The sequence below is a fragment of the Xenia sp. Carnegie-2017 genome, unplaced genomic scaffold, assembly GCF_021976095.1.
Source record: "Xenia sp. Carnegie-2017 unplaced genomic scaffold, XeniaSp_v1 HiC_scaffold_14, whole genome shotgun sequence".
Classification (NCBI taxonomy): Eukaryota; Metazoa; Cnidaria; class Anthozoa; order Malacalcyonacea; family Xeniidae; genus Xenia; species Xenia sp. Carnegie-2017.
The window spans coordinates 3205184-3221662 of record NW_025813447.1 but is presented as its reverse complement, the minus strand read 5'-3'; the positions used below and the strand labels follow the sequence as shown (position 1 = coordinate 3221662).

Genomic DNA, 16479 nt, shown 5'->3' with positions numbered 1-16479 from the left:
TGACATTAATCTTTACTGTTTTTCAAAAAGCAACCTGACAGAAAGATACAACGACAAAGCATTCTAACAGGGACTTCTTAAACTATGATTTAAATCATTTAAAATCTCTCGAAGAACAATGTTTCGTAATTATATATTTATTTCATGGACATCTCTGGACTTTTGAAAAGATTTTCCACTTTAGGGGATTTGCGAGACAAATTCCACAATATCTAAACACCCGCCAATTTTACGTATAACCACATTCAATGCTTAAAAGTATGTTTTCTTAGAAGTTTATTTTTCAGGAGGAGTCACAATTTTTCAGATATTTTACACATGACATTGCCAAATGAGGTAAATATAGAAGAGCACAGGGGCCGATTGCTCGAGGCATGGATAGCGTTATCCATTGCATAGAAGCAAATTTTTTTAAATGGTTAAAAAGCTTCTTAAAAAGGTAAAATGTAACGTTTGAACTGAGCAATCATTATAATGAAATATTGCTTCTAAGATAACAAAGTTTCTTGGTCGTATGCAACTTTTAACTACTACGCTTGTTGTTATGTCGACAGGATTTCGCCATTTTTGTCACCTATTTTTGTAAATACGGCAAACTCGCGTTCTTTTACAATTTTGCGATAAGATGGCCGGTTTGTCAATAAGATCTCCCAGTGCGTGCCTGCACATTTGCAATTTATTTATTGCAAGATTCCTTAATGTGATTACAGTTGATTTGGCCTTTCCAAGTTTTGTCACGAACCTCGGTCATAAGTTGTTGCTAAGTTCATAAGTATCATCCAATCAAATTTTTTTTTTAAAATGATAGCCGGTTACGAAAGTCTATCTAAACATTTGAACTTTTACAATACAAACGAACTAACTTGACTGCAGCTGGTTGGATGTTTCACATTATGTCACACGTTGTAGCTCTCGGGCTTGTGACATATATATGTTGGTTTGCAGTACCCGGAACAAGTAAGACGTCATTGACATTTTTTATAATAAAGCTTAATTTACATTAGCAACCTACATTGTTAATGCCAATAAGTCAAATAATGGCATTCAATTATTTCTGATCAAATGAGTTTCTTTAACTTGTTTACATTTAGTAAATATTCTTTGACAAACATTTTGTTTGATTGTTTTGATGATTTGATATTTGATATACCATCTTCTTTAATTTCCATGATTTTACAAGATGGGGGTGGGTGGCAACATAACAAATTTTTATTGCACTTTTATTGTTACCAATCAAAGTTTCCAGCACAAATGATGCAGGGGCCTCTGATTAAAGTTTGATCTGAGCCCCTGCATGAAGTTTAACTCAATAATGTGCTAAACTTCAGTAGATACACAGCCACTTACAGATTTTGGATTGCCATTTAAACTCCCAAATTATGCATTTTAATCAATTGTTTTGACAATCAGTAATCATTGAAACATTTACCTTACCTGGTTTGCTTCGCGACAGCATATCATGAGACACAATAAGTTTTCCTTACTTAATGTCATTACTTACCTTTCATTGTACAGGTCTATTTTCATGGCATCCGACACTGATGATACTTGGTGTGAGTAAATTGTAAGAGATAATATACCATCAAATTTTCATCATCAATTACCAATAACCAAGCCAACAAATATGCATACAACTTTTAAAAGATTTAACTATAATAAAAAAATATTGGATGTTTTGAATGTAATGTAAATCAGTGTGACCAGATTTGTTAGTTTTTAATACCAGATCTGCTCTGGTGACCTTAGACAGCCCCACCTGATTATTTAAATAATTGAAACAGGGGGACATTCTACACAGATCAACACATTAGTCATAATAAATTAGTCATGTATGGTCACACTCATGTAAAATTGTGTTACATAATGTACAGTTTTTGTAAGTAAATAAAATGAGATAAGTCTAATATGCAATAAAATAAATAGCAGAATGCTAATTACTTGATTGTTTTAGAAATCAACTTTCAAAGTTTTGTGTTAACATATGGCCTTAGTACTGGTAGAGCTAAGAATGTTTTACATCTTAATTTTAGTTTGGTTTTTTCATGCTGGAGGCAATTCTAATATTTTCAAAAAACAGTAACCTTTTCCCAAATGCAACTCGAGCAATCAAGGTTCGGTGCCATTGGATCCTCCAAATTTTGGCAACATCTTGTGCTGTTGGAGGATTTCTTGTCATCTTTATAAACAAGAATCAAAGCAATAAGCCACATTTCATATCCTGGCATGGCATTCTTGGAGCCATCACTGTGTTCCTAACATGTATTCAAACATCCATGGGTACTGGATTACTATATCCCAAATTACCATTATTTAACACATTAAAGTTAGTCACATTCAAGAGACTCCCCGCTTTATCCGGAGCTCTTATTTTTATTCACAGTTGTTTGGTAATTTTCCTAAGTCTCTATTCAAATTGGTTTGTAAGGAAGGCTAGGTTGCATACTTTTAGTTGGTGGACATGTGCTGTTTGTATTACACTGCCAGCAGCCTTTGTAAATAACCAAATTGCGCAAGCGTATTTGTTTAAGAAAAAGTGATGTAATCAACTATCACAACGTTACAGTCGCATAAAAAAGTAATAAAATTTATACCTTGAAGCACTGGTCACCATGTTGGAAAAGTTTCATTAAATACTTTCTCTTTTCATCTGCTTTTTTTGTGTGTTTTTCATTTTTATCCCCTTATTTTCATGAACATTATTTGCAAAATACCTCATGACATTTTTATTTGCAATCCTAAATCAGATAAATTTGCCTTATTAGATTTATGGTCAAATAATACGACAAGAATACTTTTATTTTCGGATTTTAGCAGTGGATTTTATAGATTTTTTACAATTTTAAAGTGTAAGATGCATGATGGTAATATTATCAAGTTATACTAGTTTTAATAAATTGACTAGAATAATTAATTATAAATGAAACTGAATGAATTAACAACCAACATGCAATACATAGCAAGTTTTCTTTAATAATTCAAGAGTTTTCCTGATTATCAATATCAGCATTATTGCACAAAATGTCGAATTATTGAAAAATTTCGTTGGGCATATTAATCAAATGGTGGCAAGATTGTTCCATTAGAACTAGTAGAACAAGGTTTTTCCGGATGCTCAAAACTAAATTACAAATACCACACAATCATAAACAGATATTAGGCCAGTTGAAAGAGGAAAGGCGAGGTTGGGCAGGCGGCAGCACTCCCTCCAACGCTTGAATTGCAAACAACCTCCACGGAATTATAAAACAATGGGGCTCGCCCACTACGGTTGGTGCTCACAATGGCATTGATAAAGTATTCTTTTGTAACTGTTCGCCAACATGGCGGCCGTAACGTGCATGCAAACCACACACTTATTTACTTTAAGATGTTGAAAAATTTGAACATCCCACTTTCTCCTCAAATCTCTGAATGTCGTCCCACATTTAGACACCTCCCTGCTCTCCTTTAATCTTAATTTGCTTCCGACGGATCTAAATATAATACAGGAAAATAAGAGAGTTATTATCGAATTTAGTGAACTGTGGCCATGTTTATTCGAAAACATTTACCATATAATATTTCATAAACGCACGAGACATTTGAAAATTTTATCGGTTTTTTATTTGGGGGGGAGTGGTGTGGAGTGACACATACGGTGCGTGTAACATCATTTCTATCACTATTTGCAATAAATTTACATCTAAATGGTTGAATGAGCTAAAATTTTATAGGATAGGGGGAAGGCCGACTATTTTTCCATCACATAGATCAACATATAACCATCGCATGCAACCCTCGACTACGCAAGTAAATAAGAATTATTTCAGTGAACTTCGAAAACAAATAACGCAAGACAAAATTAGTAAAACTGACAAAAGCAATCACAACAACTCTTAGAATACAACATTTATTCATATTACTTTTCGACAAACAATGGCACGATCACTAAATAAAAATTCGATTACAGCAATAACCTTAGTGTAGTTATTTATGAAAAATAATATCTCAGCTCCACGTAAAAATAAAAAATTTACAGGAAACATGTAAGATGAAATTTAGTCGAAAGTATCTTATGCTGAAGTTGGATTATTTTTCCATGTCAATTTAAATGTTTCTTCAACATCCCTAGCCATATTTGCTATCTCTTCGTCTATACTTATCATTTTTCCTTTGTAACTTTCCGCAATCGACATATTGCCCTTTTTTCATATAAATCTTGGAGAGAAGCTTGTAAACTTCAGCCAGCAATGGATGATTATCTGACAGCAAATGTTCTATCATATCAGCAGCCTTTAAAACATTCTCATTTACTTCTTCAAAACATCCAGCTTTGGAGAGACACAAACCAATGGTCGACAGGATTATTATTATCACCCACATTTCTCCCCGTATTATCTAGAGATTGTTGTGCGTATTCCATTGCACAATTATGATTACCTGGATGTTTTAACGACAGACATATTGTTAAATTTCTTAATACCATGGAAATTTTAAGTTCGTTTCCGAGTTTATGGTAGATATTTTTAGCCTTTATTAGATTATTATATGCTCTGTCGTAGTCACCATTCTCCATCAAGCATAACCCAACATTGTTAAAAGTTCTGCCACTAGAAGATCATATTTCTGTTCTCTTTACCTAACTCTCATATCTTTGGCTTGCAAAATGAAATGGCTGGCATATTTTTCATTCCAAGACTTAAGAAACATAACCCAACGCTATTTAAATCTGTTGAAACTTTATGTAGTAAGCAAATTTCTGAAACATTATCAATTATTATTTCACTTAATTTTTTGTACCACACATATCTTATTACGCATTTCAATTATAACTATAAAATATCAGGCAGACAAATGGGACAACTTGCCTTTTCTGGCCAATGGGCCAATGCTGCATCAATTTGCACTTTATTTCTTACTTATTACGTATTTATTTCACTCAGTGTTTCGGGACGTACACCCGAAGGCCAAAATCAAATTAGAAAAGAAAGTTCGATGTTTAGTAATAGCAATGTTAAAAACAAACCCCCTGCTTGGTACCAAATAAGGACACTGTTTTTTTCCAAAACAAAACGGAGGGAAAACCAGCGGATTCAGTAAAAAACCCTCCGAAGAAAAAAGCAAGCAATTTTGGGAGATATTACCTCGTTTAAAATTAGGTAAATTATGTTTTCCGTTTTATATTTCGGGCAATATTTTGTAATCCAAATGATCCAGTGGCGAAGAAAGGCAGCCCGTTTTTTATTTTACATTGCATATATAGTTTTGCGTTCAATCATTCCATAAATATTGAGCGGAATTGAGTCTCTGATTAAAAAAATAATTTTGATGAAAAAGATGCATTTTAGGACATGAAACTTGGGATCGCTTAGATTTCGCCCTTACATTGAAGTAGCCAGACTATAAGTTTCAATCCTACAATTCTGTTTTAAGAGACCATGCATTACAAATGACATTGAAAAAATAGAAATTTTGATAGAACATAAATGCCTTAGCAAGCAATGGATGCCAAAACTTTTGAATCGATGAGAAAACGAGGAACGAAAATAATTACATTCTATGCATAACAAATGTCACACTTAAAACTATGCAATATTAGCACATGCGCATATAACAATAAAATAACTAAAGTGACGTCACATATATTATGGAATTTCGGTTTGAAGTAAAGCCAATGCTATTCGATTTTACTTTTTTAAAATCTTGATTTATTGAAACATTATCATTAGCTGTCTTTCACTTGTGAGCTTTTTTGAAGACTTTTTATACGAAAGTACAGTTATGCATGCATAAACTAGGCATCTTTATAGAGTGCGTTAAAGAATGGAAAGATATCTCTATGAGTCGAAAAATTTGCAGTGTGCATTCTTTTAGTAGAACCCTTTTCTTTACATCCTGTTCAATTTTTCCTTCGTCTACTTTCTGAACTTGCAATCCTTTTTGTTCTTTTGTAAGCAAGAATATGAACACATCGCCTAAATAATCAACGTCGAGAATGTCAATACACTGAATGAATAACTCGCAAAGTAAATAACAAATATAAAGAAGTATTACCTGATGTCCAAAGTTTCTTTCACCAAATTTTTTCGTCGATAAAAAAATGATGATGGTAAAAGTGTAACGCCATGCAAAACAAGACTAACAACTTGCAATGAGTGAAAGCCAGCTATTTGTTTGCAGGCACAAAGCCTTATTTTTTTTATCAAAAGAAACAGAAAATTCCATTTTCAAAATAATGCCTGTTTCCTATGGTTGAAGGCTTAATTCTAACAATAGACCATCGGGATTTGTTTTACTATACAGTCGTGCGACTTAATTTTATAAAACATTCTAAACGTGGGAAATACATTTTACTTACGCACCATAAAAACCTCAAGCATTTTCATTCATTCACTCCCTGGTCGTTTGTAGAATATGGTTTGTTTTCATTGTCCAACATGAATTGTCATAATTATGAGGTATAATAAAATCATTAGCCATCATATTGTTTATTTCTCAATACATCCCATTTTAAGTCAGCAATCTGGCACCATTTTTTACGTAAACCATGGTTCACTAACTTCGTCTGTCTTTCCAGGACACGACTCGCAATCACGGTCACATATAAAGATTTTCATTCACATAGCGTGTTAACAATTAAATTGAACACAATATTCGAATGAATAAGAACCTGGTTGAAGTCTTCACTGGTTAGCTTGTGTTTTGTTTTTCTTAAAAAATTTTTGAATGGAACAATAACTATTGTATTGAAGAGATTCAAATTACTAGTTGAACACACTCCAACATGTGACTCTTGAGAATATTTGTCTCACAACTTACAAAATGGGAACAGAAAAATTTTTTGCTTCTGACGGAAAATTTTTTAATTCAATACCACGCTGAAATGTAAATAATTGAAAAAACTTTTTAACAAAGTATTTTTAATGTCGTACTTCTCGTCGTACTTCAACTTCTCAATAAATGTATTACGTCATTTTTGTGAAAAACAAACGTAAAATCGTGACACTTATTACGCATATTGACGCCTAAATATTTTATTCATGGCATAAAAATGTGCAGAACTTTAGGGATTAGTCTTCTTAAGGGAAAAGCATGAACTAACCTTTGAGTAGATGAAGAATATTCTTACAGCCGTGGTCATTTAATTGTTGATATAAAAGGGTACCACTTCAATACCCCAGTTAAATCACTCCCCAAATAATGCTTTTTGTGGAGTCAATCTTCTATGAATATCAGTTGACCACCTTTCGATGGGAGGATATAACAACGGGGCGCATCATCATTATATGCACAAATAACTGACATGTCGACAAAGTATCCAACAAATAAACATTCTTGGCCATAAACCCCCCATGACACACGAGTAGTAAAAAACTAGTAAGAGTGATTGCATTGTAAATAAGGATAATGCTAAGTTGAAATTCAGGGCGGATCTAGGATTTTTCAAACGTCAGTCTTAAATTGGCAAACACATGAGGCGTAGGGGGGTTCGGGGGCATCGTCCCCTGGAAAATGTTGAAGCCTAGGGTCCCAGAAATGCGATTTCCAGCGTTTTGGAATAGCTCTACAACAAATTTTCAAAGTGAATGAAATCGCAGTTTTTCATTTTTTCATACAAAATATTGAGGACAAATACGCTAAGACCGTTTCGCCCAATGTCAGGGCTCTTCAGCATGCCTAGGAAACATATAGTGCAAAGCAATAATGTGATTCTGGACATGGACAGTCTTTGTTTTAGCAACAACGGCGCATTACAGTCTTTTTACAAAGACTTACCAGTTTTGCATTCTTGGTCTGAACATCTGACTTTTAACGAGCTCAGCAAAGGGTATGTTGCGTGTCTGTGATATGTTGATAAAATTGGCAGCCTGAGAAACAACAGATAAAATGTTGTTAATTTCAACGTTAGAAAGAGTGTCACAGACAGAAAAATTTAGTCGATGACTGTAACAGTGAGTGTAAAGAGCTTTAGGATTAGTTCTTAACATGTGCGCCGCTAAACCATTTATATGCCCAGAAACAGCTCCTACACCATCATAACCTTGTCCCCTGCAATCCATAATGGGTAAAGCACATTTCTCTAGAGTTTGTAAAACAAGCTTTGAAAGCTGTTGACCACTCAACCCCCATTTGCAATGTAGGAAACACATGAACTCTTCTTTAACATTCATTGAAGGGACAACAAACCGTAGAACAATAGAAAATTGCTGTTTGTGAGAAGAATTATCAGCTTCATCTGCAATGATAGAATAATATTTATTCGCATTATCATCTGCTGTTATGAATAGATTTAATTTGATACCATTATCTTATTTAGATTCTATTAATTACTTCTATTGACTGATATATTTGACATCATGATGATCTCAATCACTATATACTGTCAACTTTGTTTATTTTCTGGCTCATTTCAAGTTTTATGTGATATATATTTTCAACTTTTGACATTTGAGATCGTATATTATCTTTTAGTCACATTTTCCACAATTTCCAGCATTTGCCTAAATGTACCTACAGCATCATTCCAATGACGAAAGGTTAACGAAATAGCTTGCTTATTCTCGAGCATTTACTGGGAATTAATGTCCAAAAGAACACATGATAAGCAAAAGCACCATTTTTTGGTGAAAACACAGCCAGGTAAAATTTTCGAGCCATTCATATTTAAAAGACCTTTTATTGTTCTCACTCAAAGGAGGAAAAGTGTAATTTTCATCTGGTTTAAAAACATTTTTAATAAGCAAACAAATATCAGACATTTTCAAACCTTTAGCTCTTTTGTAGTAGGTAGCTATATCAAAATTGTGACTAAAGTTAGGCTTTACCTGTAAATCTTCAATGATTTGTTCAGAAACCCTAGTACAAGAAACCTCACTTGTAATGATTTCTGGTTTTCCATTTTTGAGAAGAACTTACAGATATTCCCAGACTTTTTTTTGCTTTTGTTTTTTTCGATGGCACTGGGCATGTTTGACCAGAAAATGTCCTTTTAGTTTTGCTAAGAAAAAGCTAGAGAAACAAAATGATTAGGTTGGAAACATTGATCTGGTTTAACTACCCCTTTATAACAAAACAAAAGATGAATTGCATCGGCCGATTCTTTAACTATTCTTCTTGGACAAACAAGAGAGTTGAATATTGTTTTAGGCCTGCTCTCTTCACAATCTGGGTAGTAAGTAAAAATTTTTGTCTCCAACACAGAAGAAAGAGCTAAAATGCATAGAAACGATGACCACTTTTGGTCATGACAATTCACAAAGGCCTCCTTTTTGACAAGATCAACACCTATAAAACCAAAATCTAGACAGTCTTGAGATACTGTCAAAGGTAAAATATTCTTTGAGGTGTTGTTGAATTCTTTGTGCTGTTCAACAATTGAGGAAAATAAAGGATGTTGGCACAAAAAGGTAGCATTCAAAAACAGCTCAAGTGATGTTAACTGCCTCAAAATATGCAATAAACTGTTATCACCTGCCAAAAGCAATGACAGTTGCCAGATACTTCTGATCTATAATGGATAAAAAAGTCGTGTTCCTATAAACGAAAAAAGTCGTTAAAAAGTCGTGTTCCATAAAAGTCGTGTTCCTCCAACAAAATTTCTTTAACTGGCCAGGAATTATCTAACATAGCTACGTAGTTATATGTAGAAGATAATTCAAAGTTCAAATATAAATTCACTATTCGCTGAATATATGCCAGTATTTATAATAAAATTGAAAGTTCAAGCCGTAGATCTTTAGTATACACTGCACAAAATGAAATCTGCTTCATTAAAATTTATACAGCAGTCAATAGACATAAACCACTACTATTTCGAAGTCATTCCTACTACTTCGTCAGTAAAATGGCAAGTTACTCAACAGCATTTTTTATACAACATTAAATAAAGACAACATGGTATAAACAACAAATGAGTTTTAATAGGTAGAAAGTTTATTCAATGACGTAATAAATTTTTATTTTGATTGGCTCAAAATCAACAGTAATCACTTATTGTCGATTTCAGTTAAAGGACAATGGCAATGAAATTTTTTTCATACGTTTGTCATAGATAGCTATGGAATACTTAATTTCGTGTTTTCGTTTCTCTTTTGAGTTTTGCTGTTGAGAAAATTTGACATAAAGTTGAATCCTTATCCGCCATTTTGGAAAAAAACGTTATGCTAAATTATGCCGGAATAGATTACTGACGTCATTGGCTGGTATCAACTGAATGACACAATATAAAATAATAGTATAATAATAATATACAGCACATTTGTTCACTGGAATTTTAAACAAAAACAATAGTCGGCGGTTGATAAGATTAACAAAGTTATGTAGTTTATCACGTTTATATACTTTCCAATTTGTGATGCACACGAACGGCCGCAAACGCTGAAGGGTAACCCGACAAGAGGGCAGAGCGTTGCTTCCTTCGGGCCCTCTTCTCCTTGATGGCGGCTGCTCTACCGGCTTCGAAGTTCCGAACGCAGGGAGCATAGATGCCTCCACTGCAGTCTACCTCCCGCGACTCCTCCCAGGTGTTTGGGGCTATGTTGCAACTCTTGATGTTGGCTTTAAGGGTGTCTTTGTATCTCTTCAGCGGTCTTCCTTGGACACGGCTCCCGTCTTGTAGTTGACCATAAAGCAGCATCTTTGGGATTCTGCTGTCATCCATCCTTACGACATGGCCTGTCCATCGGGTTGAGCTTTGATGATCAAGCTCTCAATCCTGGGAGTCCACATCTTTCAAGGACTTCAAGGTTGGACACTTTGTCCTGCCACTTGATGCGGAGGATTTTTCTCAGGCAGCGCTGGTGGAACTGCTCCAGCTGTTGTATGTGCCCGCGATAAGTGGACCAGGTTTCACAGCAGTACAGCAGAACACTCAGGATATTTAGTCGTTATAAGACGTAGAAACGTTTATTTTAGCAGATCTTACAACTAGGCTTTGGCGACATACCAAGTGTAAGCCCAGACAGCAATAAGCGTGTTTTGTACACTGAACATTTCGTGCAATAGAAATATTTCATTTTCCCATATTACAAACCTGTGACCAACAAAGAGTTATACGTTTAATTTATTATTTATATACATAAGACTCTGCGAGATTATGTAGTTTTATATAGGTGATAAGCTATAAGCCGTTATGTTTTGTTCATGACTGTAGAGTTGCGTTTATTCGTAATGTTTTACGTGCGTGTTTGCGTGCACAATGTACAAGTACACTTTTCTATTAACTTTACAACTTATGAATGAATACAAGTTTTGGGTGGATCACTCATGCATTTTGCTTTTGCGCAATTCGTGACAATCCTTCGACAATGATATGGCATCGCTTTGGTCAGATCATAACTGTAGAACTGCTCAAAGAGCGTCTTTCCGGAGACTTTATCAGACTTTCCGGCTGCTCTGTCATGCGTATCCTCAATAATGACACCACATGGCTGCATCTCTCTGAAATATCCTTCCACCGATGCTTTGGGCGCCCTCGTTCCATCTCCCTCCACTTGCATCTCATAAATCTCCAAATTTCTACATCTTCTTCACGCCGGCACACATGTCCGAACAATGCGTCTTTCTTACTCATCAATTTCGGTATACTGCGACATTCCTTCTTCTCTTGCAAAACATTTGTTCACAATCCTCAGGCTGATCCAAGACAATGGCATCATTTGATCGCAATGCAAAATCTTCTCTGCTAGGTAGTCTGCAACAGGCCATGTTTCGATTCCCATACAGAAGCACAGGGCGTATCACCGTTTTGTAGGGGATCTTGCAGTTTCTTCGGCATCTTCTTATCACAGAGCACTCCGTTAACTTCCATTTTATTTCATGCCCAGCTAATCCGTGGTTTCAATCAGTCTTGGCAACCGCATCCCTGATGGATGGGTGTCCCGGAATCGCGATGTCTCAATTGCTTTGGTAGATCTGTATTTCCGGGTCCAGCAATTCTCTTGGCTTGATGTTTCCTATGCAGTCACTCAGTGGGAGGTACTCCGTCTTGGCTCTACTAACTTTCAAGCCAGCATCTTCTAATATTCTTCTACCCAATCTTCTAGATCTTCCTTCAGATGTTCTCTCCTTAACATCTCACAAAGAACCAAATCATCACGAATCATGCTCAAGGTGTGTCCTCACAATGGTATCATCGAGATTACACCATAAGTAATAAAAGGTAGGGGCTTAGTGCCGAGCCTTGATGTAACTCATTATCTCTTGGATTTTCTCAGTCTACCAACGTTCGTTGGACACTGAGTGAGTAGAGGCTTATACATATCTTCCGTGGTTTCAATATAGGCCTCGGGACCGGGCTTCCCTTAGACAATTATCATGGTAAGCTCCCTCAGAGTTATATCCATATACCTTTCAAGGTCCACGAAACCATATGCCAGCTCTTTGTGGATTCTCTATACTTCTCTTGCAGCATCCATGAGATGGAACTATCAGCTCAAGTGGATTTGATTTTCCGCATTGGAATGCATATTGGATTTGTCCTTTATCTTAATTTTCTCAATCCCTTATATCACTCTCAAAATGAACAGTAGGTGGCACAATCCTCGATAGTTTACACAGGGGATCTGCCTTTCTGTTTGTAAAGGGCTCAATTCTGCTTCTCCATTCTTCTGGTATTCCTGTCTTCATTTATTTCTCTGCAGCAATGATGTCATCCACTCTGTTCCTGTGTTTAATTTCTTCACTAGTTCGATGAGGAGGCTCATCCAGTCCTCTTGGTATTTCTTCACATCTTCTTGATTTGTCTTCTCCATACATCTTCCGTAATCTCTGGTACTTTCTGGACCATGGACTGGTTCAAGATGTTACAGTTCTTTCCCTGAAATGTTCTTCGTGTTCAAAGTCTATCGTATTCCCTCCATCGCTCTTTGTTTTCTCATCTTCGCTCACGATCTTCCCTACTCATCCTTGACAAAGTGATCTTGTATCAAGTATCCTTTTGCTCTTCTCTGTCAGAGTTTTAGCTAGAAGCAGATTCTTTTCAGTCGTTTTGCTCCAGATCTTTTGTATATTGTTCCTGACCTTTCTCTCTAACAGTCACTTTTTACTTTTCTTTACTGATCTTGTTCATTTTCTCTCAAGTCTCCTGTATCTTCCTCCAAAAACAGATCTTCCATCTCTTAAAGCTTCTTTCTTATTTCTTCACAGCCTCTTGTACTTCTTCATTCCACTTATTCTTTTCTATGTATTTCCCACCTCTACTAACTCCCAATTATATCTTCCTTTGCTGCTTCTAGTATATTGAGGGTATGTTCCATTTCCATTCCACTCTCCCACCATGCTTTGTTCCATTAGCATTTCACCGTCTTGCTTTCCAGCTCATCTCACTTATTATGTGGCTTCCACCAGGTTGATCTTCTTCAGTCTCTTCTTATTCTTCCTCCTCTTCTTGATCTTATAATCCATCACAACGAGTCTATGCTGCAGTGCAATTTCCTCACCAGGGATAACCTTACAATTTTAACATCGCCTAGAATCATCTCTGCCATTATCATGATAATCTATCACGGTCACAAGCTAAGGCCACTTTTGTACGTTGGTGTTTCCATCCCTCTGTGTGAAAGAATGTATTTACTGCAGGAGTTGCTTTGCATGAATCTAAGATCGCTTATCTCCTTCTTCATTTCTTCTTCCGATTGACTCCTCCATACCCATCTATCCTACTCCTATCTCTCTTCCCATGTGCCATTGAGATCTCCTGCCACAATCAGCTATTCTGTTTCTTCTGCTTGGTGCTTCAAGCAGAGTTGGTTCCAAATCCTCTGCTTCTCGTCTTGTTCACCACTTTAGATGGACCAGTCGTGTGAACGTCTTGTCAGATTATTTGCAGTTTCATAGTTATGAGTCTATGTGGACTTTCTCTAGGTCTCTATCCTTTATCTTGCCATTCCTCACTCAGGCATATAGCCACTCAATTCTTGGCTTCCCCTCCGCGCCTGGTAGCTCCTCTCCGATGTTTCTTGCCTTCTCCTTGATTTCCCACCAGTCCATCTTGTCTCTTACATAAGAATAGTATGTCCATCCTCCTTTTTCTTCACATGTTCTGCTATTTCTCTGCTCTTCAGTCAATATTCCCGATGTTTATATTTGCAAGCTCTCAAAGTTCTTCTGTCTCTTTGTTTCTTCTGTCTCGCTTGCATTCTTTTACCAGCGTCAGGACAGTAGTGCCGCTACTTGCATCGCTTTACAGGGTATGCCCTAAAATTTAACTTCTCTTTGAATTATCTCCAGGCATTATCATATGTATATTCTTTAAGGACCGGATGCTCTTCCTGACATCCACCCTCTGTGTTTATCCGGGCTTGGGACCGGCTGTCTGCTGCACCGACTTGTCCAGCATCCAGGCCACATTAATCCTTCGACAATGATATGGCATCGCAATTGCAGATCACAACAAAGAACATCAAAGAGCGTCTGTCTAAGACTTTAAATTTACGGTCTTTCGTGATAATATGCGTATATAAAATGTGTATAAGTCCGTCTGAGTGACGCAGAAGTATTTTCAAAGTTTCAAATAGGAAATGGTCTTCCATGTTTATTCCCTAAAATTTGAAAATCCACCTAGAACTTCTTTCATATTCGACTAATCAGTACAGCTTGTGTATTCTCGCCAGCTCCTCATCAGACAGGGTCCAGTTTTTGTTGTTTTCTGCTAGATACCGACCACGTATACAACACACTGTCACAATGCATATTGTCCCTAAATTCTTGGTGTGTTGTCAAGCCTACTCTCATGAGTTTGTGTATTCAAGCGCTTTTCAAGGTAACAAAACACTCGTTGCAGCAGCGACAAAGTACAATGTCCACACCAGAGTTTAAAGGCGCCAAGCATTTGCTCTCTCAACTGGCATCCTATTTCATCCTCCGACGAGGACAAGTCCTTGCCTCACTCTCCTGTTCAGACCACTTTTCTTCACTTGTTTCATTCTTTTCAGGTTCATATTGATAGGGCAGAACCCTAGCCCAGTTGATTTTCGTATATGTCATCCATTACAAAAACAAAAACCCGTAAAATGTAAGCTTTAATGTATTTATAACGCAGTCAATCCCTAAAGTATATTATGTTATTCATTTGACTGCTTACCATAATGACGTCAATTGCACTCAGATAATTTTATCAAATTTATCAAAGATAAATGAAATTGCAAACTTTTGCACTGCAAATATCTCAGCATTAAAATATTTTTTTGAAAAATTTTGCTATTTAGTTTTAGACATCACAAGGTTCAAAATATCCCATAAAATTTTCATTTGCCAATGTCCTTTAACTTTTCAAATGGCGGTTGCCAAATTTAACTCTAATATCCAATTACATTTCCAAATGGAATGTTCATTTATGAACATCAGCAAAAGGATAAAATGCAAGCTAGAACAACTTTATTTTATTGTAAATGCCTATAGCGTAGAAAATAAGACGTACCAAGTTCAAAGTCATCCGAAAAGGCTACAAAAGATATTTAGAGGTTATAATCCAGTAAAACACGTTATTCAAGGACCATTGCTAAAAACTTACGTGAGATTATTTAAGTCTAGGAACTAGGAAAAGTGGCAATATTAGTTGTATAAACAAGCATTGTTCTTATATCGTTCTACGACTTGCAGCTTTCCAGTGGTTGCTGTACTGTTTTATTTATCAAAATTAATGCATTCTTCTGAAGAAGCCGATTATGATATTATCATCAATAACAATGAGGCACAACCTTACATGTTTGAGCCTTTGGCAACGCACAAGGTAAGTCATAATGATAACAATTCCTCCGTCATCGGAAGCGAAGATAAATACATTCACAGAATTAGAAATGTTAAATAGTTGATTTGCATTTTATTGATGTTTCATTGTTTTCCCAAAGTAAAAACAATGTTTTTATCTTTAGGTGTGAGTGTGTGCTTTTGTGTGGTCATAGTACAGGACAGGAAAGTATATGTTGCCAAGAGGTAAACAAGGCTGTAATGCATTCTTCTGAAGAGGCCATTATGATATTATCATCTGTAACAATGAGGCAGGCCCATGTGTTGAGCCTTTGTAGCTTACTTGCAAGGAGTGGTCATATGATGACAATTCTCTCCGTCATCGGAAGCAGAGATAAATACATTCCACAGGGTGGAAATGTTGAATGGTTAGTTACTTGCATTTTATTGATGCCATTTGTTTTTCCCAAAGTAAAAGAAACAATGTTTTTATCTTTAGGTGTAGGTGTGGCTTTTGTGGTCAGGTACAGGACAGGAAAGTATATGTTGCCAAAGGTAAACAATCTCCAGTCCTGTGATACATGGCGATCATAATTTGCATTACAAGAGGAAGAGTTTGCCGCAGGTGTGTACAAACAAGCTGTCATGAAACAGCTATGGTCTAAAATTGTGCACACATGACATTTAGACCTATGAATGAGAATACAAGAAAACAGTGAAGTCTGATCCATTGTTAGCTATTGCTCATCGTCGACGTGCTTTCTGTATCCAGACCATGCAGCGCTATCCTCAAAATGTTCAATTTCTCATGAC

At 36.1% G+C, this 16479-nt stretch overlaps 1 long non-coding RNA gene across 1 annotated transcript; it reads left to right on the top strand.

Annotated features, from left to right (window-relative positions):
- Positions 1-638: 638 nt before the first annotated feature.
- Positions 639-2651, top strand: LOC124434309. The gene is made up of 3 exons (XR_006944739.1): positions 639-957; positions 1516-1553; positions 2031-2651. It is a non-coding gene; the product is annotated as an uncharacterized LOC124434309 (long non-coding RNA).
- Positions 2652-16479: the final 13828 nt, after the last annotated feature.